The following is a 26,182-nucleotide window of genomic DNA, read 5'->3' as shown; positions in this document are numbered from 1 at the left end:
ATGTTGAAAGAGAGCAGAAGGAACTATGGGTCTCCTTACAACTGAGCGCTCCTCCAGGTCCACGCAGATGGCCTAAAGGCATATCTCAAAATACATAGGGGGATATTCTCAAGAACGTGTGATAATCATTGCAAAATGAGCTTAACGCAACTTTGCATATCGCAGTCTATCGTGGGAAAACAACGCTGTGTTAACGTAGTATTCTCAACACGGCGGCACCATGCGATAGTCCCACGATAACGCGTCAAATGACCGCCTTAAAATCAACATGACGCTGCAAAAATGCGAAACACAAACGTGAAAAAAGTTGCGATGAGGCCAATTGCCATATAAAAATCAGCGATAACCAGCGACAGGCCTGCAATTCCCACGCGTCATGCGGGAAAATGCACTATAAAAGCAGAACAAGAAAAACACCATAAACAAAATAAACTTCATCGAAACATGGATGCACCCAGACCGAGTGCCCAGGTCAACGCGAACCCCACAAGCCCCACAGAACAACAGCAAGGATGCTCGGGGTCGGGAAAGGCCAAGGGGAAGAGGAAGATGAAGTTCAGTCCGCATGACAACCGGATCGTCGTCACGGAGGTGACAGAACACCAACAACAACTGTCCATCACTTCCACCATGTCATTGGCAACACAGACGAAAAAATGGCATTCCATCGTGAATGCAGTCGTGGTGTCGAGGAGGCCAAGATGCGCTGGCATGATGTGAAAAGCCAAACCAAGCAGAAACTCCCTGCCAACAGGAAGGCAGCAACGGCGAATGGAGGTGGGAATCCTGCGCCACAATAGGAGCTGGAGCAAATGGTGGCCACAGTCATCAGTGTGGAGACGGTGCAAGGAGTCGGGAGTCCGGATACTGCTCAACATGACCTGATACAACATCATCAGGGTGACTAACGAACAGGGACTGGGGGGACGGGGTGTGACGGGCACAATGGCACAAATGCACAACAACGTGTAGCACACCGCACACCCACAATGACCCTGGGTCATGTCCCTGATCCCCGTGGCACACTGTAGCACACATACAAACATCAAGTAGGCCCCCGTCCACCATGTGCCAAAAGGGGTCCCACCCCACACATCACCAATTCCACAACACACACATGCACACAGCAAAGATGCGTATTTGTGAGCCACACTGACAATGCAAGTGACACTACATCACGAGCAGCTTGGCTGGAATAAAATCACCATGACATTGTGCACGCCACGAGACTGAGGTGGCTGAGTGTGGACCACATCCGTAAAGAAGCAGGTCACACTCTGACAGATCCATGTGCACAAACAACCACTTACGTCAACAATACATCTGCAGACAAACAATGCACAAGAGTGCAAAAACCGTCCAAGAGCACGAATGACCCAAGTAGCCAACATCGCAGCACCTTAAAAGCACAAAAGTCAAAGGCACACCGCCTCCAAGGGATAAGGGGCAGCAAAATCACAGCTGAAGGGGCGACTCTCCCACAAAGCAGCATACACACATAGCAAAGACAGCACATCAACATGACCGACAATGTGGTACACAGTGCAACACTTACACTGCAGAACAGAGGACACAACTGAGTCCGCTTGTGCATAGAAAATGGCCAATCACAAGGAAACTGTGAGTTTAAAATGTACGTGTACAACCTCACCTATGTCATGTAGTCCAAATGACCACTGTCCCACATCAAATAGTCCGCTCCTCCCAAACAGTCACAATGTACATTGTCATGCAGTCTGTATGTAAACTTGAACAATGCGTCAACATACATGCCAACACAATGTCAACAAGCATCTCCCCTTCACATTGCAGAGGGACAAACAACACCTCCAGCAGAGCAGACCAGACAACTCTACAGTGATGCTGAAGAGGACCTCCACACTTTCGACACCGACGCCCTACAACAGTTCATGGACATCTTAGGCAATCGACCTCCAGGTGCTGGGCAGTCCAGCTGCATCGAGGATACCCCACCCCCTGCACAGACCACACATCTGGACGCCCCTACCACCACGGTTGGCTCTCAGCAGCCCACCGAAGCACACATCGCATTCCAAGGCCAGGTGTCAGACTGCCAGAAGGGGGTGGCCGAACAGGTGCAGGTGGGGTTCGACCTCATGGAAGCCAAACTAGATCACATACGTGGGTGTCTAAGTCCCATCAGGGACCACCTACACTCCCCAATAGAGAACTACACTGCGACAGAGACACATGCCTTTGCACATTTCCAGCACTGAACCACACCCAGAGCCAAGAGATAATCATCCACACCCCCAAGCTGGACTGGCGTACGCCGGCCCAGTTCACTCCTCTTACTTATTGAGTGGGGAACAACAAAGCAACATGTGCAAGGTCTCACCCGCTGCCTGTGGTGACATGGCTGTGTCCGTTGTACATGGCACAATGTAATGTCGAAGGGCCCGGGGCCCTAATGCATACATCATGAGCACACAGACACACTCAGATAGTTTGTTGAACTGGATACGGGCACGTGCGCTCGACACCTTTATTGCCAGGGTCACATGTACTGTGACGCCTGTGCTGGATGTGTGTGGGGTGAGTGTAAGCCAGCTCTCATGGAGTCATTGGTGCTGGCAACAACTTGAACAGTGATCACAATTAAAGTGGAAACAGAAAACACCAGCATAACAGAAACAACTGTGAAGCCGGAGAAAGTAGTGTTCACCCAATATGCAACCAGAATGGTCGATGAGTTGTGGTGCACTGAGTTAGTGACACTTAAAGAGCTGAGCAGGATATCAAGCTGATGATGGCACCCACAACAGGTGTGAGCAACTCTGATAGTCTTACAGTAAGACACCTCCGACTCTGGCACTTGTTGTTTGGAGTTGGTCCTGGCGGTGGTGGCGTGTGCATCCTGCGGTGATGCGACGTCTAGGCGGGTCAGGACTCGATTTGATGTGTGAGCCCAGGTGGACTTCAGTTGAGGGCGGAGGCAGCAGACAGTGCAGGGCCACAGACACATGGCCTTGATGACCCCCAGTCCATTGACCCAGAGGCCATCCAATATGCTATCAGACAGGGTCCATGACTTGAGCTGCACAGTTAGTGTTCCCGGATGCACTGTGGCCGGCAGAGGCACACCGCCATGGGACGGTGACTTGCGGTGCACTGAGATAGGGCCATGTGAGCTGAGCGGGTCCTCGTCGATGTCAAAGATGAACGTAGCAGAGGGTTGTGGGGGACAGTGGAAGGTGTCCTCCAGGACATGATGCAGAGGGCAGAAGCCAGCCTGAAGCGGCAGATGGAGGAGTGGAATGCTACAGCCTCGTTTTTGGTCAAAGTCACTATCACCGACATGATGATGAAGACAACCCCCAGTCCATAGACTAAGTCGCCACCAAAGTTCAACCAGAAAGTGTCCATGGATGTCGGGGAACAGACCTAGTGGCAGCGGAGCTGAAAGGGGATGCAGTCTGTGATGATGCCAGTACAATGATATCAAATCTGCCATAAATAAATCAAGACTGAGTTCCCAATGTGTGACCTACTCGACCACAGTGTAAACCCAAGGCAGCGGTCAGCAGGGGCCCACAGCCACGTATCATTGGTTTGCGATGTACAGAGTTACTAGCACCAGAGCAGGTGTTGGTAGTGTTCGATCACCTCCGTAAAGATGATCCTTTTTTCCTCCGGACTGAACCACGTCTTCCTCTTACTCCTCTCCTTGTGTACAATGATATGAACTCTGGCATACAGTAATCAAGACTCAGTTCCAACTGTGTGACCTACTCGGCCTCAGTGTAGGCTGAAGGCAGTAGTCAGCAAGGGACCACAGACAGGTGTCGTTCGGATGCTAGGCACAGAGTTGGTGGCACCACATCGAAGGGAGTACCGTGGACATAAAATCTACCATAAAGTGTGTACTCTGCCATTGCATAATCAAGACTCAGTTCCACATGTGTGACCTACTTGGCCGCTGTGTAGGCCGGAGGCAGCGGTCAGCGCGGGCCAACCACTGTTCAGCAAGCTCCTCCTGGAACTCTAACACACGACGTTGAAATGGCATGTGGGGATGACTTGTGGTTGACGGAGGTAGAAGCACCAGAGCTGAGCGGGTGTTTAGCCAGTGACGATGCCGTGTCCTGCCTGGTACGGACTGGATTGGATTGGTGTGAGGCCTGTTGGACCGTAGTGTAGGCCGAAGGCGTAGCCATCAAGGGCCCACAGACACGTGTGGTTGGGATGCCATGCACAGGCTTGGTGTCACCACATCGAAGGGAGTATAGTGATTTAAACTCTGCATTGATATGTGTACACAGCCATTGTATAATTAAGACTCAGTTCTAAATGTGTGACCTACTTGACCGTAGTGTAGGCCGGAGGCAGCGGTAGAGTACGTCAACGAGAAAGGAGTACAGTGGGCCTGTGTCGCGGAGGCCGTGATGGTCTGAGAAGGCTGCCAAGGTTTGCGGGCCTCGGGCTTGGAGCTTGCACCGGCACGTGGTGGGCCCTCTTTGAGACACGCCGGTGTCGGCAGGTGAGCAGTGAGGCAAGACGGGTTCGGGGACCAGCGGCCCGGGGTGCAGCAGGCACATAGGAACGCAGGCAACACCGCTCACGGCGACGGCATTGGCCTCGTGGCGGGGTTGGAGGCGCCGCCCTGGCAGACACGTTGGGCATTCCAGAAGAGAACCATGCCCAGAGCTACGTGCTTTTTATTCACAACCCTATGCTGGCCTGGCGTACGCTGGGCCAGCCCACTCCGCACACGCTTACAGGGGGGGACGTCACAAGATACATTTCCGCGATCTTCACCACTGGCTGGGGTGACATGGTTGCGTCCACTGTCCACTACACTCCAAACACCAGCAGTGCATGTAGACATGGATATGTCTGTGGTCTGCATACTGCAGTCTGTCCAGCACATCTCCGCCACACCTGGCATTGTGTACATTCTCATTCATGGGTCACTTGCCTCCTTCGCACATGCCTGGTTACCACCTCTCCCCACATTCTGCTATTGTGTGGCTGAGATGCCATGCCGTTGAAGGCTCATGTACATGGCTAGCCCAGGTTGCCACAGTAAGTTGGGCTGTTGTATCTGGTGGGTGGGCATGCTGTTTGGCATGTTGTACGTGATGTTGTAACATATGCATTGCCAGAGTTGTGAGTTGCATGATTGTGGAGTTGAGGTGTGTGGTGTGTTCATTTGGTACTTACCAACGAGCAGTGCATTCCTATAGGTTCCATCCTAGAAGTGCTGGTTGATGATGGACTATCAGAAGATGAAGGAATCATGCACACTGCCTGGGTAGTTGGCGACGACATTGGTGAAGAGTCCCCGGTAGTCCACTATTGCCTGCACATTGCTGGATTCTGTGTGCTTTCTGTTGCGGTAATTGTGTGCAGTGTCGGCAGGGGCAACAAGTAGGACATGTGTGCTGTTGATTGCCCCCAACACGTGCGGGAATCCAGCTATGGCGTATAGTCCTTGATTGGTCTCCAGCTGTTCCTGCACATTGTGGGGGATGTATAGGTACTGGGGTACCGAGCAGATGATGGCATCCAGGACAGTGTGAGGAACTTGGATGGGACTGGCTGTGAGACTCCTCTGACTCTGGCGGTTGTTGGTTGGGAGGTACCAGAGGCCAACAAGTGCAGCACAGCCAGCAGCTTTGTCTGAGGTGGGATGTTGGTTGTCCGCTGTGTTGGTACCGTCAGCCTGTGGGCAATGATGGTCAGGATGTGGAGGATGGTTGTCCTTCTGAGCCTGTGATGGGCAATGAAATGGTCTGGTGTTAGGTCTGTGAGGATGGTGCGTTTCCTGATGGTCCGCTGTCTATGTTCGCGCTGCCTCTGTGGTGGTCTGGGGAAAGGGGGGTCCGGGGGGAAATGGCGGTCCCCGGGGTGGTGGCGGTGGGGAATGTATGACATCACAACGTATACATTTAGAACACATGCCTTTACAACACAGTTTTTACATCGCAACAGCCTTCACAACACATTCTTTTACATCGCATGCCATTACATCGCATTTTCAGAAACTACCTTTACCACGCATTCAATTACATCACATTAAACCTTTACAACGCATACCATTACAATGCATACCATTACATCGCATTTAAGGTAAGTGTTGGATAGTATAGGGGTAATAATTACTATTCTAACTCCAGTGAGTGCAACAGTAGGGTAAGTGTTGGATAATGTAGGGGTAAAAATTACTATTCTAACTCCAGTGAGTGCAACGGTAGGGTAAGTGGTGGATAGTGTAAGGGTACTATGCGTTGTAATGGTATGTATTGTAATGACTTGCGATGTAATGCCTGCGTTGTAGTGACATGCATTGTAATGACATGCGTTGAAGTGACATGCGATGTAATGGCTGCGTTGTAATTACATGTGATGTAAAGGATGTTGCGATGTAATGACTGCTATGTAAAGGTAGTGCGATGTAATGACTGCGTTGTAAAGGTTGTTTCCCGGCGGTGGGTGTTGTGGTCCTGTTAGGGCTCCCAGCTGCATGATCAGTGGCTCCATGGCATCTGCTGTTCTTCATGTGTGGCTCTGGGCTGGGCTCCCTTTTCTGGTGCAGGTTGTCCTCCGACTTTGCACCAGGTCAGAGCAAGCGTTAATTTCCTGCTGGTAGCACACCTTATCGCATATTTTGTGGTCTTATCGCCGATCTGGCTGGTCGTTGAGAATGTTGAGGTGTGGTGTTGTCGCGGCTTTTTGCTCGGGAACGCCTACTCTGCATCTCATTAGGGATAGTTGCCGGGGTCATCTGTGGCAATGTTTTTTGCGGATGCTATTGCAGGTAAACTGGTGGTATCGGCTGTTAGCACCAGCTTGTGAATGGGTCGATAAATTTATCATGACTTTGGCTGCGATAAAGTGCCGATAACTAGGCGATAGATCCTTGAGAATATGCCCCACAGAGTAATGTAGTCCATAGCGCAATATCTTCTATTTCTATCATCACACATACACAATCGCTGCAAATGGGGGACATGACAGATACGCCCCCCCTCCCCCCACACCCCACCCCAATCCAAGGAGAGAAATGTGCAACAGAAGCAGAAAAGGAGGAAAAGCAACAACGCAGGACAAGGGCCAACTGAAAAGAAACGCTAACTGGAGACCACACACTGACATTTTGTGGATATTTAAGGGAGAGTTGGATGTATGTGTGAGAGACTAAAAAAGAAAGGTCAGATTAAAAAATATAAATCAGATACATGCAGGATTTTGCATGGAGACCTACAGACAGTGTCACGCCTGAATGTCACGCGTCAAAGGCCAAAGATTGTACAATCAGAGGAGCGCCTTCCCTTTTGTAATTGTGAAAGAAATATAACATTGAAGTAGCAGACTGACACTGTGATAGAGCCAGCATTAGGGAAAACAGAGAAAATACAGGAGGGATCACAGACCACCGCTAAAACGTTTGTTGACAAGGTCATGGAAGAGAACTTCACAAATATGGTTCTAATTAAAGAGGTCTCACTCTCAGAGGTTACAACATCCTAAGGTGATGGAACGCCTGTGATGCAGTCTGAGTGGAACAAAGCAATTAACGTCACCCCCTCCGTCATAGACGTAACCGGATAGATCAATAAAAGCATTCCAGGTGGGTTAGTGAGGCGCACTGAGCGCTGATAATATACAAACTGTAGAAGTCCGTGATCTTTCGTACAATGGAAGCATTGTCATAATCAACTGTAAAAAAATAAGATATTGATTTTGAAAATTACCCTGACATGCTGTGACTCTTGAATAGGATTCAATATTGGCATCACCAATACCCAAAACAAAAACCCAGTTTTGAGGCAGTAACTTTGGACAAACTGTATACGAATTGAAGGTCATTTTACAGAGGGCGAATGGGTTTTCCCCGTTGAAATTTAAGAAAAACTAAGGCAAATTATATATTTCGAAAATGTTTTGGCCAATAACATAGACCAAATATCAATTTCGAATTACAGATTACCGGAGGAGTTTGGGAGTTCTCCAGCAAAGAAAGTAAAAATAAAAATGATGCAAATAATGCATGTGAAATCACATTGGCGAGAAGCGTTTAAAAGTAAATGTATAGGGTGTGGAGTTGCTAGGAATTCTCTCCTATAGATATTGGGGTAGAATTTGTGATGAAAATGAGGAAAGTTGGAAGCACAAAGTGACAGTTTTCAAATCTGGGTGGCATTTAAAGTCAATGTAGCAGGTTGTGTTGGGAATTGCAGGGCTTTGAACTATTAGTTATGAGGAAGCTTCTTTTAAAGTATCTTGCACCTCTCCATGCCACAGATCTCCCAGCTCTTTGCACAACAGAACACTAAAATATTCTACTACGATTAATCATCGATTGGAAAATCCTACCATATTCTGAGGAAAGATATATATATATATATAATTTTTTTTAAACCCATTGCCCTAGATTTCTCATTATTCTTTATGATTATAACCAAACATGTCCAACTCAGAAGCCTTAATCATAGAACATTTTCTAGGGTCGAGCTTTCTCTTGCACACAGGCTTCAGAAAATTCTTGAACACACATCCAGAACATCATTCTCAAGTGCATGAGCCCTCATCTATTTTCCAGGTTCAGAGAATTTTACAGACCCTTCATTCATTGAGGACACTTCTGTCTTGTGTGCAGTGGTATGTTCTGAGCCTATGTGACGGAACTTGTTGTCATTGTGTGTGTGCCGAATTAACCAGCTACACGTTTTGGGGGTCATTTCATGTAGCAGTGTCCAAGTATGCCCCGCTCCCTCACCGAAGTAACTTTTTAGGTCTGGGATTAGCAGAGACCATTTGATTTTACTAAAATTATGTGTATATTAAACCTATGTGGGTTTTCAGCTAGCCTTTTTCTTTTGGTGTCATTCACATTTTTTCTTTCACCCACTACAACATAAAAAGTGGGACAGTGAGCAAACCCACTTCACTCATTGGCTAACATCACTGTGAGTGACACTATTCTGCCCTTTAAAAAAGAGCACCTCCATATACAAAGTAGTTTGCCAGGACTACCATTTCCCTGTGTGCTTATTGTGACCAAAAAATATTTTTGCTTTTAGGCAGTGTTTTTTCATGTTGTGAGGGCCAGGCAGTTCCACCAACAGTAAACATTTACAAAAAACATAACAGAGCAAAGTAAGCATTGACAAAGCCAAAAGGCTGGCAGTAAATTCCAGACTGTTTGGCTCTGCCAATGCTTGTTAGTGTTAACATCAGGATTTATTTATTTTAAAGGTTTTCTATAGCGCTGGCTAGACCCAGGGGTATCAGAGCGCTTTACAGGAATGTGAGGAGGTATAGTATTCAAAAACATATGAACAAAACAAGAGCCAATATAACAAAGAAAGCAGATAAAATACGAAAGCTATTTACCAAACAACTATATTAAGCTAACATGGGTAGTGAGAACTTAGGTTAGGGTGGGTGGTTGAGGGTGAGAGAGAAGAGATAAGGAGGGGGAAGAAGAGAGTAGGAGTTAGGGAAGTAGCAGGAGTAGTAAGTCAGAGGGAGGTCGTGCACAGGGCTAGGAGTCATATGTAGATATAGAGAGCAGGGAGGGAGAATGGGGGGGAAGAGTAGCGTGAGGGAGGGGCGTTTGGTGGGAGAAAGTGGAGGGGATAGAATTGGAGGGCAGAAGAGGGGAATATACCGGGGTCGCAGCGCGTGAGAAAGTGTCAGAGGTAGGACTTAAGGACCCCAGTATTTGTTGAGGAGGAACAATTGGAGTTCTTTATTGAAGTTGAAGTAGGAAGGGTTACAGCGTAGGTCTTTAGGCAGGGAGTTCCAGATGAAGGGAGCGTTACCAGAGAAGGAGCGAGCTTGGGTGCCTTTCTTCTTTAACAGGGGGATAAGAATGAGGGTGTTAGTGTTCCTCATCGGTCGTGTGCAGCCTGCTTTGTGGAGCTTATCTGATATGTAACTTGGGGTGTTTTGGTGAAGGGCTTTGTGTGTGATACATGCGACCTTATAGGTGGATCTGCCTTCGATGGGTAACCATTTGAGGGATATCAGGGCGGGGGAGATGTGGTTGAAATGTTTGTAGTCTGAGATAAGTCTAGCAGCTAGGTTGAGCACAGATTTGAGTGGAGCAAGGTGGACTTTAGGTGTTCCAGCGAGGTTAGCGTTGCCATAGTTGATTCTAGACAGAACCAGCGATTGGACAACAGTTTTAAAGTCATCCGCTGGGATGAAGGGCTTAATTTTCTTGAGATGACGGAGAGTGAAGAGTGCTCCCTTGGCTGAGGTTTTTATGTGGGAGGTGAGGGCAAGGCTATTATCAATGGTGATGCCAAGAGACTTAACTGAATTAGAAGTGGTGAGAGAGAAGTTGAGAGCATTAAGGTCGGAGAGCCAGTCTTGTATGGGAAGTGGGTTGTTTTTAGGCGCGAAGAGAATGATTTCAGTGTTTTTTAGGGTTGAGTTTGAGATGATTAAGGTGGAACCAAGATTGGATCTTGGTCAGGGTGTCATTGAGGTGAAGGATCCCAGAGTGGGATTTAATCTTATAGTAAAGGTGTGTGTCGTCGGCATAAAGGTGGCAAGTTATTCCTGATTGTTTGAGTATGAGGGTGAATGGTTCCATGAAGAGGTTGAAGAGAGCAGGAGTGAGAATGGATCCCTGGGGGGCACCGAGAGAGATCGGAGTGGGGTTGGAGAGGCAGTTCTCAATTTTGATTTGTTGGGTTCTGTGTTGGAGAAAAGAGGTGAACCAGTTCAGGACATGGCCATTGAGGCCAAAGTGGACTTTAAGAGTGTTTAGTAAGGCAGTGTGGCTAACAGTATCAAAGGCAGCGGATAGGTCGAGGAGAATGAGAAGGCATGATTCACCTTTGTCGAGTGAATGATGTATGTCGTCCACTATATTGAGCATGGCAGATTCTGTGCTGCATCCTTTCCTAAAGCCAGATTGTAGTGAGTCAAAGAGGTCAAAAGTGTTGATGTGATTATCTAGTTGGAGCAGGGCACATTTTTCAAGGGCTTTGGATAGAAGAGGGAGGTTAGAGATCGGTCGGAAGTTATTTGGGTCGTTGGGATCTGCGTTAGGATTTTTGGGGATGGGTGTGATTTGACCCAGTTGGAGGGAGGCGGGAACACACCCTGTGGCCAGGGAGGAGTTAATATGTTTGTCCAGAAAGGGGCAATGATATGTTTTAGGTCTTGGACAAGGTTAGGGGGCAGAGGGTCTTTGGTGTGGGAGGATGGTTTTAGCTTAGCGATGATGTTGTAGACTTCATGTTCGGTGACAGGGTGAAAATTATGCCAGGAGGCATTGTTTTTATGTTGCTGGGGGAGAGAAGGGTTGGGTTCAAGTGGTAAGGAACCGGACGAGAGATGGGCAGGGACAGGGGAGGATTTGAAGGGGAAGGAGATTCGGGAGAAATGTCTAAAGAAAGTAATGTGTTAGGAGAAAGCGGATTTAAGATGAAGGATTGGTCTATTTTGGTGATTTTATCAGAGAAGAACTTAGTAATTTCTTCGCATTTCTCAATAGAAGCCATCAACTATGTGGGGCAGAGGAAGTTTGATTTTTGACGATGTTGAATATTTCTCTAGGTCTATTTTTGGCCCCATCAAGCTGAGTGCGGAAGAAGGCAGACTTTTCATTGAGGATGTGTTTTTTGTAGTTGGACCTAGCAGATCGGAGGAGGGCTAGATGGGAGGGGGACGAGTGTTGCCTCCACGTTCTTTCAGATTGCCTAAGGGAGCGTCTTTCGTTGTTGAGATCAGAGTTGAACCAGGATTTGGAAGGTATGTTTCTTTGGGTTTTAAGTTTGGGGGGGGGCACTTGGTCTAGGACCTCGGTAACTGATTTATTATAGTGTTAGGTGAGGGGGTTGGCATTTTGGGAGAAGGGAGCTAGAGTTGGGCTTTGATTTTCTTTTCTTAGTCGCCGGGTGGGATAAGATGGCGGTTTCTGGTCAGTTTCTTGTGTTTGGTGCTTTTGGCATGGATGGGGGGGCAGTAGTATTGATCTTGAAGAGGATGAGGTGTAGGGGTGGGCGGAATTTGCGGAATCCACTTTCGCAAATTATCGCGAAAATGTAAAAAATTATGGCAAACACGCGGAAATATCGCGAAGATGCAGAAGTTTTTTTCCCGCATGTTCGTGAGATTTTCTGCATGGTTACGGCTCGCCAACTTACCCATGTGGTTGCTCGCGGGCGCGGCCATCTTGTTTTCAGTTGTCTCGCGGTGCATGATCGCGAGAAGAAAGACGTGACCGCGCGACACATGACGTCACTGCGGGCGCGAACTGTCGCGAGACAGCGCAAATGGCTAAAAACAATACAACATCTCATGGAGAACGCGACCGGATCAAGAAAACTTGTCGGCGAACGCAGGGATTCAGGTAAGGCGATCGCGCGCGCGCGAGAATATATTATTTTACAGCGCGAGCAAGAAACAAATTATCGCCAAGCTGCGGAATGCGGAAATTTTGACATTTTCGCGCTTTCCGCGGAACGCGAAAATGTCAAATTATCGCAATTTCCGCAAACGGAACGAAATTTTCGCCCAGGCCTAATGAGGTGATGGTCAAACCAGTCAATGGGGATGATGCTGGAAAGGGAGGCCAAATCATCATTAGTGATGATGGCATCAAGAGTGGCCCCTTTTGAGTGAGTTGTAGAGTGACAGATTTGTTTAAGGTCACAGATCTCCAGAAGATTCAAGAGGAGATTAACTTCAGGGTCATTGATGCCATTCCAGTGTCATTCCAGGATAAACCCTGTGGGGCCAAGATGGTGGCTTGAGCGAACCCGAGGACTGGAGCTCTGGGGTCAGACCCACTGAAATCCTTCAGAACCCTGTGCCCACCTCACTCCTTGAGGCCCGACACACCATCTGTGGTGTGTGGCGTACACGTACCCCCACCTCAGACTATCTTGGGCGGCATTGACGCCAGGCAGCTCAGAGCACTTGCCTGTGCCGTGGAGTCAGTGCATGGGCTGGGCATGGGCCTGTGGCTCCGGACGGGTGATGGACGGTCTGCCGGCTGTACGGTGAAGAGGAGCCGCTGCTGTACAGAAGCTTGACCTGCTCTGTGGACCACTGACGCTTGGTGGTGCACTGCAGCCGATACCAGGGCCATTTGTGCTGGCTTGCACTGGTCCACAGGGGAGATGGGCCATGGGGCAGACACATCCTGATCTGTTGATCGTGGCAAAGGAGTGTGGGGTGCAGACAGAGCTGAGCCAGCGGCTTGGGCAGGGCCGTAGCTCTGTGTCTCATCGGACTGTAGCTCTACTGGACTCGAACTGGCTGGGGTCTGTAGTGCGCCATAGATACTGTGACTGGCCTACCTACATCTCGGCCGAATTCTGGCTCATAACACAAGGTGCATTGAGAAGTACCCGTGGCCTGGGACCGCCCGCCTGCAGTGTTTAGACATAAGCACTGCATGTGAGGGGAGGCGGAACCCCTAGCCACCCCCCTGGTTGACTCTTTGATTCTGCACTGTGCCCTGCTGCCTCAAAGCTGGGAGCCAGCGCACAGTACTTTCAGCACACTGGCGTGACGTGGGCATAGGGGTCCGAGACTCCCTTCTTGTAACAGCAACCCAACGGAGTGCGCAGATAACACCTCAAAAACACCCCAGCCCGAGATGCACCATAAGCCAGATTTCCTGCGGAATGCTTGGATTGCAGAGCTTACTATACCCGTTTCCTATTGCTGTGGGTTCCTGTCAAGAACTATACAGAGACCTGTCCCTCCCCCCCCCCCCACATGCATATCTGACCGCAAACCGGCTCTGACTGCGAACAGGCTCTCCCTGCGGAGGAGTTTAGAGCTGGGATAACTGGAGAGGTCCTCCACGTGGGACCCGTGAGCAAACACTTGGGTCATGATGGTGAAACCTTAACTATCTAAAATGTTGCCCACCCCCTCTCGCAACAGTGGGGACGCATCCCCATCACAAGGGTTCAATAGTAGCACACTGTGCTAATTGGATATGACATTGGAAAAACATTCTAGCCAGTTTGAATGGATTCGGCTGGCAATTCGGGAGACAAGAACCACACTGGAATTCAAGGTTGACACTGTTGCTATTGAGATGTCCCTGCTCTGGGCTGATTATAGGAAGCCATCTGAAAGATAATGAATAGACCCTTGGGGTGCTCTGGCCTATGGTACATGTGATACAGGTTCAAGTGCACAAGAGGTGGAAGACGTCGAAGAACATTAGTTTCTTGGGAATCCAGGAACGTGCAGAGGGCCCGAGTGTGGAATTATTCCTAGAAACGTGGTAGTCAGAGACCGTACTGGCTGGCGAAAACCCCCGTTCTCTATAGAATGTGCACACCGCATCCCAGGGTGCTTGTCACGCCCAGGGGCACCGCTGAGACCTGTTATCACACACCAGTTAAATTAAAGAGACAGAGATCTGATCCTGCAATTATTCCACACCACAGGGCCCTGAAAGGTGGAGGGCTAAAATATCACAGCCTATCCGGATTACATGGCAGTGGTCCAGATACAACCCTCCTACTACCCTGTGGTGAAGTGCCAACTAAGATCTATGGGTATGAAAATGCTCTGGTGTTCCCGATGAAACTTCGGGTCATGGAGGGGGACTTCACTTATTTTTTTCACACCTCCGAGGAGGCCTGGAGCTAGATCGGCTCTAAGGGTGCTGACACACGCTTGGAGAGCACGATGCCTGCTGACTCCTGGGAGAGCCAGAGTACAAGGAAACGGCAGAAACAATAGTCGTGAAATCGCCCTTCTACAGAGAAGGCAGCTAGGGCCAGGGCACAGGTAGTGGCTGAGGTGTCGCATTATCATAAAACCTCCTTTGATCTGCTGGCTCCTGAGTGAGGCTCAGACTCGAAGGGAAGAGACAGCGGGTTGGGTGCCTCAGATGGACTACTGCAGCAGAGCCCAGTGTTGACTCCTTACCTGGCTGATAATCTCTGAAAGCCGCTTATGGAACACACCCGGCAATTGTGGAGGTATAGGGTGCAGTGGGTTCACCGGGAGGAGGTGGGGCTGAGTAAGCCTTCACTCCGGAGTACCTCAACTGCCAGGACTGTTATTCTTCTTCTAGATTGGACATGGTTCCAACCCCCTCTGCACAGGGGGACAGGTCCCCACCTGTCTAGACTTCCGTTGGGTCTCTTCCCTAGTTGCACTATAAAGATTGTTTCTACTTGTTTGGACAGAGTGTTCTGGATTCCTAGTCCTGGGTGAGGGTGTTGGGAATGTTGTGGTTAACTCTATTTATTGCCCGAATTCACTGAGGGGAGTTACCACATTATCAATCAAGAGGAGGTACATGTCAGGGTCGACACTTTCCAGTATCACTTGAATTTTGCATGATGTTGCCTGTAACAGTTCTAACATGGAATGTGCGAGGTCTTAACTCCCTCAATAAATGATGCAATGTGTAGGCATATCTTAAGCGGTGGAAGGTGCGTTTGACTAAAGTAGAGGGCTTGCGCTACAGAAATGATAGAGCATTAGGGTGTATTGCATTACATACTCACCATATCTGAGAGGGGTACTCTTATGAATACACCCGGGGGTTCCCTTGCGCCCCGTCATGGAGGTAATAGATTGTGAGGGACGATATGTCCTACTGGCAGGGCAACTGGATGAAAGAGACGTTACACTACCTAACACATATGAACCTACAGTGGATCAATGCTCCTTTCCAGACACACTGGCCCCACTTCTGGCTAGAGTCACCAATTATCATCTGTTCATTGGGGCAGACTTTAATTGCGTTGCTGATATGCTTCTGGACAGATTGCATCCCCCCACCCAATGCCCCCACTCACAAGACTGCCAAGGGGTTTAGCAACTGGATGACACATTCGGACTTTGGGACACTTGGCTGCTCCGTTACCCCCTACAGAGACAATACTCTTATTATTCTGGGATGCGTGTCGTCTATGTGCTGTTAGACAAAATTCTATGCGCTACACCCTGGCAGACCAAGGTCCTATCGGAATATCTGCCCAGAACACATTCTGAACATAACCTGCTGTTTGTAGAATTTGTTTGGGATATGGCTAGACCTTCGATCCCAATGTGGAAACTAAATCCATTGTTATAGGAGGAGCCAGTTTTCCGTGATGCACTGGGAGAGGAACTAGATCTCTACTTCAGTGAGCATGATGGCACTGCCTCCTCCAAACTATTCGAAAAGGATGCTATCTAAAGCGGTGATGCATGGGCACTGCTTTGCCACAACGAGTGGGGTACGATCGCAACTGCATGCTGTCATCCGGCTCCAGGAAGACCTTCTTCAGTGCCTGTAAAAGGGGCTGGGCAGAGACCCATCAGTGGAATACAGGCTGCTCAAAGAGAGAGAATCCTCTCTGTCATTAGTTGATCAGCTGAAGGGGTATGACTTCCGCTCCTCCATTACCAGGGCTCATGATGAACGGGATAACACATGCTGCTTGCTAGCCTGGCTCGCCAACTCTGAAAGGGGGGTTGCAAATACTGGATATTTGACATTGTTCACTCTCACACGATGATCAATCAAATATTTTTAGATTATTATAGACACTCATATGAACCTAGCGTATTGTGTGGAGCATAGCTGCTCCAGGATTATGTCATCAGGGCTAACCTGGGCCGTATCAGCGCACATGAGGTGAAGCAATTGGGTCAGGCCATCTCGGAGCAAGAAGTCAGGGGGACAATCAAAGCTCTGAGGGTGGGAGGCAAATCATTGGGCACAATAGACTCCCTGTTGAGTTTTACGTGACCTACTCAGACCGCTTGGTCCCAAGGCTCACCGCCTTGTTTAATTTAGCTAGAGAGGCAGGGAAATTAACTGGCAGCATGCGTAAAACAGTGATTACTGCATTGCATAAACCAGGACAAGATGCAGAGATTGGGTTCATGTAGACTACAAGATTCTCAGCCATATACTGGTGGTTAGACACTTGCCCCACACCCAGACCCTCATTCACCCAGATCAGGCTGGGTTTGTACTCATGTGTAATACCTTGCAGAATATTTGGCGGCTCATGCAAGTATTAGACTGCTCTGCGGAGCTCCCCCCCCATGGGCCATGGACTTGGCAATTGACATTGAGAAAGATTTTGACTCCCTATCCTGGGAGTTACTTTATGCCGCAATGGCAGGCATGGGGCTGGGTGACAGGTTCATTGGCTGTACAAAACTACTTTACACTAAAACGACAGCCAGAGTAAAAACAGGCACAATTATTTAGAATAGCTAAGGTGCGGGATGGGGGACATGACAGGGGTTCCCTTTGTCGCCCATGCTATTCCCTTAGCCTTGGAACCCCTTGCTAATGTGTTCCATCAAAGGATGCATTACCAAGGCCTCTGCATGCAGGGGAAGCTGCTATTTCTCTATTTATATGTGGATGATATGCTATTATAAACAAGGGGTGCTGTGGCCGATATCAGGGGAGCCTTTGATGCTTTAAAATAGTATGGCGTTACAACAAACAAATGATGGACGGAATGCTGACAATGCAGACATTCTCCCCCAGTCAAGAGATCTGGGTTAAATCCATCGTTCTTTTGCCCACTACGCCACCCCAGTTTAGACATGGCCATATGCAAATCAGTCTTGACCCTGTGCCTCATGGGAACAGTCCAGCCCGAACTGCCAAGCCATGTCTTCCCTGGACCGGAATCAAGCATCGGCAGGTCCGATGCCAGCCCCGCCTTGCTATTCTGGTTGCTGTTTTTTGCATGAGAGACACACATTATGAGCCTCTGAGCGAGGCCATGTGTAACACCAAACAAATATTGCTGATTTCAAACTCAAGGACAGAGGACCTGCAAAAGAAAGTATGCGCCCTCTTGCTTACCTCAGTTACCATCCAAGCTCCTCTCTACTTCTCAACGATGTGGGGCCACAGGCCTGTGTTTCAAAGTAGAGCGCAGTTCCAAGCAAAAGTGGGGCTGGTTTGCTACAAGTTATTGCAGCCCGTTAAGCCTGCGGTAGAACCGGAAAAGCATTGGTGCTACATGGCTACATCAGCGCCATCTTATAGTGGCTACAGCCACAAATAAGTCATGCAGGGGGCATCCAATACAGCATCTAAAAGTGTGCCCACCAATTATCATTAGCCACAAATTTCTTTCAACAGGTTGTTCTAATCAGGCTAGTGGGTGTGCCTTCTTTTTACACCGTAAAGGACTATCCGATTGGGTTAGGAGGTGTAACCTGTCTAAGCCACCATCTTAGGCTCTTTGCGACATTGTTGTGAATCTCATTGTATTACCATAGTGCCTAGGTTTATTGTGTAAAATTATGTTGGGACTAAGCCCCAGTCTATTGTTATAATGAAGAAGGTCTTTTCAGGTACTGATTAAAGAAAGCATTGATTGATAACGCAGAAAATTAGAAATCAACCTACATAACATTAAACTTTATCATAATACCAGTTCTTCATCTGAAATAAACAAACGTATAAACCAGACTCTGTCACCAATGAATAGGACACATTACAACGCAAACTTTTACAATGCATACCTTTACAGCGCAGTTTTTACATCGTAACATCCATTACAACGCATTATTTTACAGCGCATGCCATCACAACGCATTTTTAGAAACTACACTCACAACGCATACCATTACAACGCATACCATTACGACGCATAATACGTTTAGGGCAACAGTATTGTAAGTGTTGGATAGTGTAGGGGTAAACATGACTATTCCCCCTCCAGTGAGTTCAACAGTAGGGTAAGTGTTGGATAGTGTAGGGGTAAAAATTGCTATTTCCACTCCAGTGAGTGCAAAAGTAGGGTAAGTGTTGGATAGTGTAGGGGTAAAAATTACTATTTCCCATTACTTACCTTATACTGCGTTGTAATGGCATGCGTTGTAATGGCATGCATTGTAATGGCATGCGTTGTAGTGACATGCGTTGTAATGGCTACGTTGTAATGGCATGCGATGTAAAGAATGTTGCGTTGTAATGACTGCGTTGTAAAGGTAGTGCGTTGTAATGACTGCGTTGTAATGGTTGTTTACAGTCGCCAATGGTCAACCTCATAAGTATCACCTCCAAATGTAAATCTATCAAGAACAAAAACATGTGAAAGCAAACTTATTCTCTTCTGTAAACCTCGTGGAAGGCTGATGTATTCTCTTCTTTTTTATTAAGGACCAAAATTCATCTGCATCATTCATTTCTGAGTTGGCAGTCTGGAATTTCTCAATTTTGCTTAGCTTCATTAGAAGCTGTATTTAAAAATTGATGCATAACTTGTGTAGCTCCACGGCTGGAATGATGTCCTTTCAGGACAATATTTTGGTCATGGGAGAAGACAGGAATAAAAATGGCCAGAGGCTTAAAGAGGTTCTATATATTTTAAGAGACGGGGGACCAGCGGTGGAATACACCAAATGCTAATTTGTGGTTCAAAAGTTGAATTATTTAGAGCATTAAATAAGTGTTTATAGGATTAGACCAAAGGAGGAACTTTTAAAACTGTCAAGATTGCCACCTCCCCTACTAGTAAGGATGATTGAGGTCCCTATTAGGACTACTTGAATCTATTTGAGATTTGTCAAAAAGTTTGCTGAGAACACGTATGTGATGAGGCAGGTGCTGGAAAAGAAAGTCAAACTTCTATGGTTAACAAGATTTGTTAAGTATCAAATGTGATTTATGTACAATGGATGCTATGCAAGGTTTTGACTCATCCTTACAAACCATTGTGACTATAGATGCTAGTTGTAAGGGTATTGGGGCTGCCTTATCACAAAAAGAAATGAATGCAAGAGAAGTTACTGCAGCTTTCACATCCAGAGCCCTTACACATGTGGAGGCACGCTATTCTGTTATAAAAAGAGAATCCATGACTGTTGTCTGGGTATATAGAACACTTCAGGCAATTTCTGTGGGGCTCACATGTAACAGTCATATGTGAGCATAAACTTCTGGCAATTGTTTTGACTACAATGGCTTGTTTACTGCCACACCCAGAATTGGGAGGCTTTCTATGAGATTAATAGACTACATGAACGACATACAGTATGTCCCTAAAGTAAAAAAATAGGGTAGGGGATTACTTAAGGAGGTTGCCTTTACCTTTAGAAGACATTTTGAAGGATACATGGGAGAAGTATAATGTTGTATGGTTGAATGATGATGTGTGTAAAGGAATAACACATGAAGAATAGATGGATGCTAGAAATGAGGATGAGGAACTAAAATGTTTATCTGAATATGTGGAATGTGGATGGCCTCTTAAGCGACATGTAGGACAAATAATCAGTTGTTTTGGTGAAATATTTCACAAACTTTCTCCGGAGAAGGGCAAATTGCTCGGGGTTCCAAAATAGTTCCCTCTGTACAACTTAGAAAGAGAATTCTGGAATTCTGCCATGAAGGGCCTTTAGGTATCGTAAAAAGTAAGAAAAGAGCGAATGTAGTATACTGGTGGCCCTGGTTAGATTAAGATATAGGGGGGATATTCTCAAGAACGTGTGATAACCATCGCAAAATTAGCTTAACGCAACTCTTCACATCGCAGTCTATCGCGGGAAAATAACTCAGTGTTAACGTGGCATTCTCAAGCCGGCGGCACCATGCGATTGTCCCATGATAACGCGCCAAATGACCGCATTAAAACCAACGCCATGCCGCAAAAATGTGAAACACGAACATGAAAAAAGTTGCGATGAGGCCATTCGCGAAACAAAAATCACAGATAACCAGCGACAGGCCTGCAATTCCCACGCGTCATGCGGGAAAATGCACCATAAAAGCAGAGCAAAAAAATGGTGAGATGACAATGTACAAGCACAACCCCACATCCGTGACATGGAACAAATGACCATTGTCCCGCACCATATAGGCATCTCCTCACAGTCACAATGTACATTGACATGCAGTCTGCATGTAAACTGCACCAATGCTGACACATGCATGGAACACGCTGTGAAACTGCATCTCCCCGTCACATTGCAGAGGGACAATCAACCCCTTCTGCACACAGACGTGTCATGACCATGATCAATCAACTATGAAAGCGTGGACGAATGTAGGGGCAGTGACTCCCGCTTACGTACATGTTGCCCATGTTGTGGGACTTGAGTCACAGGGGGCATCCCTGCATCATTGTGGTACATATCTGACCCCAAAAGGAGCCCTGTTGTCACCTGTAGGTCACAAATGGCAGCCAAAATGGAATGATCTTGGACACATGTGAAACGTCGAAGAGTGGGATACCCTACTAACTGTGGCACACAGAACTAGCAGTTCGAATACGTGACACCCCAAACAGCCTCTCTGTACAGAGGTGACACACCCACCATCCATGAACAAATCATAAAATCGTTAGCAATACATGTCGCACTCACACTTGTCTGAGTGATGCGCCTGTATGGATGAGTGATATGTACTTAGGGAATGTTTATTTAGGAATGCTTTTATTTGCACATGCTGTGCCTGTGGTTAATTTGTACTGTCCCATGATTGCCAAGGACTGTCACAATGTGACATGCTCATCTGAAGAAATGTGCAATGATGGTGTCCCTAAGGGCTATTCCTGCTGTGGCTGCAGTGGGATGTGGTCCACCTGCCTCATCTTAATCATCATCGTCCGGTGCTTCTGGAACTGGTATCCATGGTGCCTTGCTGCGTACACATATGTTGTGCAACACACAACATGCAACGATCATCTTGCACACGATGTCTGGGCTGTACAGGAACCTTCCACCTGTGACGTCCAGGCACCTGAAACGTGACTTCAACACGCCAAATGTGCATTCTACGATGCCCCTGGTGCTTTTGTGGGCCGCACTGTACTGCCTCTGGGCCTGTGTGTTCGGGGTTCGGAGGGGTGTCATCATCCAAACGCAGAGTGCATATCCTTGGTCACCTGTGACAGTGCAGAGAGACATGAGTCAATAGTTGGTTATTCATGATGTGTTGGCAGGCTCACTGGTTCATTGGTGTGTGATATGTGTGACTTTGTGATTCCTGTATGACATGTACTGCTTGTTGCAAATGAGCGACATCAATGTGTATTACGTAGCCTCACTGCTGCTCCTCCCTCCCCCAAGCCTATTCACTAGTGTGCGCTGCGCGGTTGCATCACTTGCACCCCTAAGGCACACCATTGTCATGCCTGTCTGCGCATGTCCACAAGCCTGACAACGACACAGTGATGTTGTGCACTGAAGGTGGGCGGCCACGTGTGTGTAGGCCTATGGCAAGGACACAGATGTAGAGTTCATGCCTGGCTGAACTCGCCATGTGATTGAGGGTATACCTTTTGCTTATGCTGCGGAAATACGATACACACAACAGTTGGCATGTATGATCCCAGACCCTGGGCATGCTTGCACACCCTCATGTACCCCTCTGCTGAGCCCGCACTCCTGGGGCATGCTACATAGCAACATTGTACATTGTGTGACAGGTGGCACAGACACTACACCAGAGACACACACATTAGTTACTTCCTTGGCAAGGCCTAAACTCAACCACGCCCAGTGCCAGTTGTTGAATGACCACACCCCTACGCCATACTGCTGCACGCCGGTCCACTCCCTTACGCTCACAGGGGGGTCCGACACAGCCACATGCCCCAGGTCTACCCCACTACCGGAGGTGACAAGGCTGCGCCCGCTGTACACAGCGCAATGTAATGTGGTACGGCCCGGGGCCATCATGCATACATATTGACCACACGGACACACTGAGATAATTTGTGGAACTGGCTACGGGCACGTGCGCCCGGCACCTTTTTTTGCCAGGGTCACAAGTCCAGTGACGCCTGTGCTGGATGGGCGTTGGGTAGTGTAAGCCACCCCTCAGGGGTTGGTTGGTGCTGGCAACAACTACAACAGTGATCAGACAATCAGAAGTTCAAAATACAAACAGCAAGGGTCCATGACTAGAGCTGCACAGAGTTAGTAGCTCGGATGCATTGCGGCCGGCACAGGCCCACCCGCAAGGGACAGTGACTTGCGGTGCACTGAGATAGGGCCACAAGAGCTGAGTGGGTCCTCGTTGATGTCCAAGGAGAATGTCGCGGAGTGTTATGGGGGACAGTGGAAGGTGTCCATCCAGGGCATGATGCAGAGGGCAGAAACAAGCAGAAACAGGCATTATGGAGGAGATGAATGATACACTCTCCTTACTCCCACCATGTCAGTATCAGCTCCATGATGAAGACAACCCCCAGGCCATAGACTCAGATGTCAACAAAGTTCAACGGGAGAGTGCCCATGACTCCCGTGGCACTGAGTCAGTGGCACTAGAGCTGGAAGGGGATGCAGTCTACGATGAGGTCTGTACAATGATATGAAATCTGCCATGAACAAATCAAGACTCAGTTCCAATTGTGTGTCCTACTCGACCGCAGTGTGTGCTAGAGGCAGCGATCAGCAGTGGCCCACATCCACGTGTCATTGGCTTGCGATGCACAGAGTCCGTGGCACCAGTGCAGTTGTAGGTAGTTGTTGAACTTTGTCATGATGAAATCAAGACGGATTTTCCAAATGTGTGGCCTACTCCGCCGCAGTGTAGGCCAGAGGCAGCGGTCAGCGCGGGTCACCGGCTGTGCAGCCAGCTCCTCCTGGATCTCTAACACACGGCGTTGAAGTGGCATGTTGAGAAGATTTCTGGTTGACGGAAGTGGGGGCATCAGAGCTGAGCGGGTGTACAGCCTGCGATGATGCCGTGTCCTGCCTGGTACAGGCTGTTTTGGATTGGTGTGAGACCTGCTGGAACACAGTGCAGGCCGAAGGCAGTAGTCATCAAGGGCCCACAGACACGTGTGGTCGGAATGCTATGCACAGAGTTGGTGGCACCACATCGAAGGTAGTATAGGGATTCAAACAATGCCATAAAATATGTATTCTGCCAATTTGTAATCAAGACTCAGTTCCAAATGTGTGACCTACTTGACCGTTGTATATGCCGGTGGAGTACGTCAACGAGACAGGAGTACTGCAGGTCTTGCTCGCGGAGGCCGTGATAGTCTGAGGAGGCTGCCAGAGTTGCGGGCCTCTGGCTTGGAGCTTGTACTGGCACGTGGTGGGCCCTCTTGGAGACACGCCGGTGTATGCAGGTGGCAGTGAGGCCTGGATGCGCAGGGGCGGATGAGACTGGTTCGGCGACCAGCGGCCCGGGCTGCGGCAGGTGTACAGGATCACAAGCACCGCCGCACACGACTTCGGCCTCGTGGCAGGGTGAGAGGCGTCGCCCTGGCAGACACGTTGGCCATTCCGGAAGAGAACCACGACCAGGGCTACATGCCTTTTATTCACACCCCTACGCTAGCCTGGCGTACGCCGGGCAAGCCCACTCCGCACACGCTTCAGGGGGGACGTAACACGCTACATTTCCGAAATCTTCCTCACTAGCAGGGGTGACATGGTTGCGTCCACTGTCCACAACACTACCACCACCAGCAGTATATGTCGACATGGATATGTCTGTGGTCTGCATGCTGCAGTCCGTCCAGCACATCCACGCCACACTTGGCATTGTGTGCATTCGCATTCATGGGTCACTTGCCTCCTTCGCACATGCCTGGTTCCCACCTCTCCCCACATTCCGCTATTGTGTGGCTGAGGTGCCATGACGTTGATGGTTCATGTACATGGCTAGCCCAGGTTGCCACAGTAAGTTGTGCTGCTGTGTCTCGTGGGTAGGCATGTTGTTTGGCATGTTGTATGTGATTTTGTAACGTGTGCATTGCCAGAGTTGTCAGTTGCATGATTGTGGATTGGAGGTGTGTGGTGTTGTCATTTGGTACTTACCAATGAGCACTTCATTTCCGTAGGTGCCATCCTGGAAGCGCCTGTTGATGATGGACTGTCGGAAGATGTATGAATCATGCACACTGCCTGGGTAGTTGACGACGACATTGGTAAAGAGTCCCCGGTGGTCCACATTGATGGAATGTGTGTGTTTTCTGTTGCGGTAATCGTGTGCAGTGTCGGCAGGGGGCACAAGTAGGACATGTGTGCAGTCGATTGCCCCCAACACGTGCGGGAAGCCAGCTATGGCGTAGAAGCCTTGCTTGGTCTCCAGCTGTTCCTGCGCAGTGTGGGGGAAGTATAGGTACTGGGGTACCAAGCTGATGATGGCATCCAGGACAGGTTTGAGGAACTTGGATAGGGCTGGCTGTTAGACTTCTCCGACTCTGGCGGTTGTTGGTTGGAATGTCCCAGAGGCAAACAGGTGCAGCACAGCCAGCAGCTTTGTCTGCGGAGGGATGTTGGTTGTTCGCTGTGTTGGCACCTTCAGCCTGTGGTCAATGATGTTCAGGATGCGGAGGATGGTTGTCCTTTTGAGTCTGTAGTGGGCAATGACATTCTCTGGTGTCAATTCTGTGAGGCTGGTGCGTTTCCTGAAGCTCCGCTGTCTTTGTCTGCGCTGCTTCTGTGGGGGTCCGGGGGGGGTCCGGTGGGGTCCGGTGGGGGGTGGTGGTCCTGGGTGTGGTGGTGGTGAGTGTTGTGGCCCTGTTGGGGCTCCGAGCTGCATAATGAGTAGCTTCATGGCATCTGTTGTTCTTCCGGTGTGGCTGTGGGCTTGTCTCCCTTTTCGGGTGCAGGTTGTCATCCGACTTTGCACCAGGTCAGAGCAGGTGTTATTTTCCTGCTGCTAACGCACCGTATCGCCTGTTTTGTGGTCTTATCGCTGATCTGGCTGGTCGTTGAGAATGTTGGGGTGTGGTGTTGTCGCGGCTTTTTGCTCGGAAATGCCTACTCTGCATCTCATTAGTGATAGTTGCCGGGCTCATCTGTGGCGATGTTTTTTGCGGCTGCTATCGCAGGTAAACTGGTGATATCGGCTGTCAGCTTGTGAATGGGGCGATAATTTTATCGCGACTTTGGCTGAGATAAAGTGCCGTTAACTCGGCGATAGATCCTTGAGAATATGCCCCATAGAGTATTGGTAAGCTCTTATGTGGAGGGTGAAGGTGCAGATAAGTTACGAACTGCATTAAAACCCTTTCTTACGCCTGTGAATTGTCATGATAAGTCCTGGGAAACCATAGGTGTTGATGTTATGGGTGCTGTATTGGAGTGTGATGGAAAGAAAGTTTTTCGAATAGTGGCTATGGAGTATTTCTTGAAATACTTCTAGCAAAAAAGGGCACCCCTAGTACATTATTTTAGGTTTGGGAACACAAGGGAAACAAAACATTAAACATGAATAAAACATTCCCGCTCAACCTATCTACATTAATAAATGGATTTAATCCAACATAGTCACTGACCC

Source organism: Triturus cristatus, chromosome 11 (genome assembly GCF_964204655.1).
Source record: "Triturus cristatus chromosome 11, aTriCri1.1, whole genome shotgun sequence".
Classification (NCBI taxonomy): Eukaryota; Metazoa; Chordata; class Amphibia; order Caudata; family Salamandridae; genus Triturus; species Triturus cristatus.
This window is presented reverse-complemented; position numbering follows the sequence as displayed.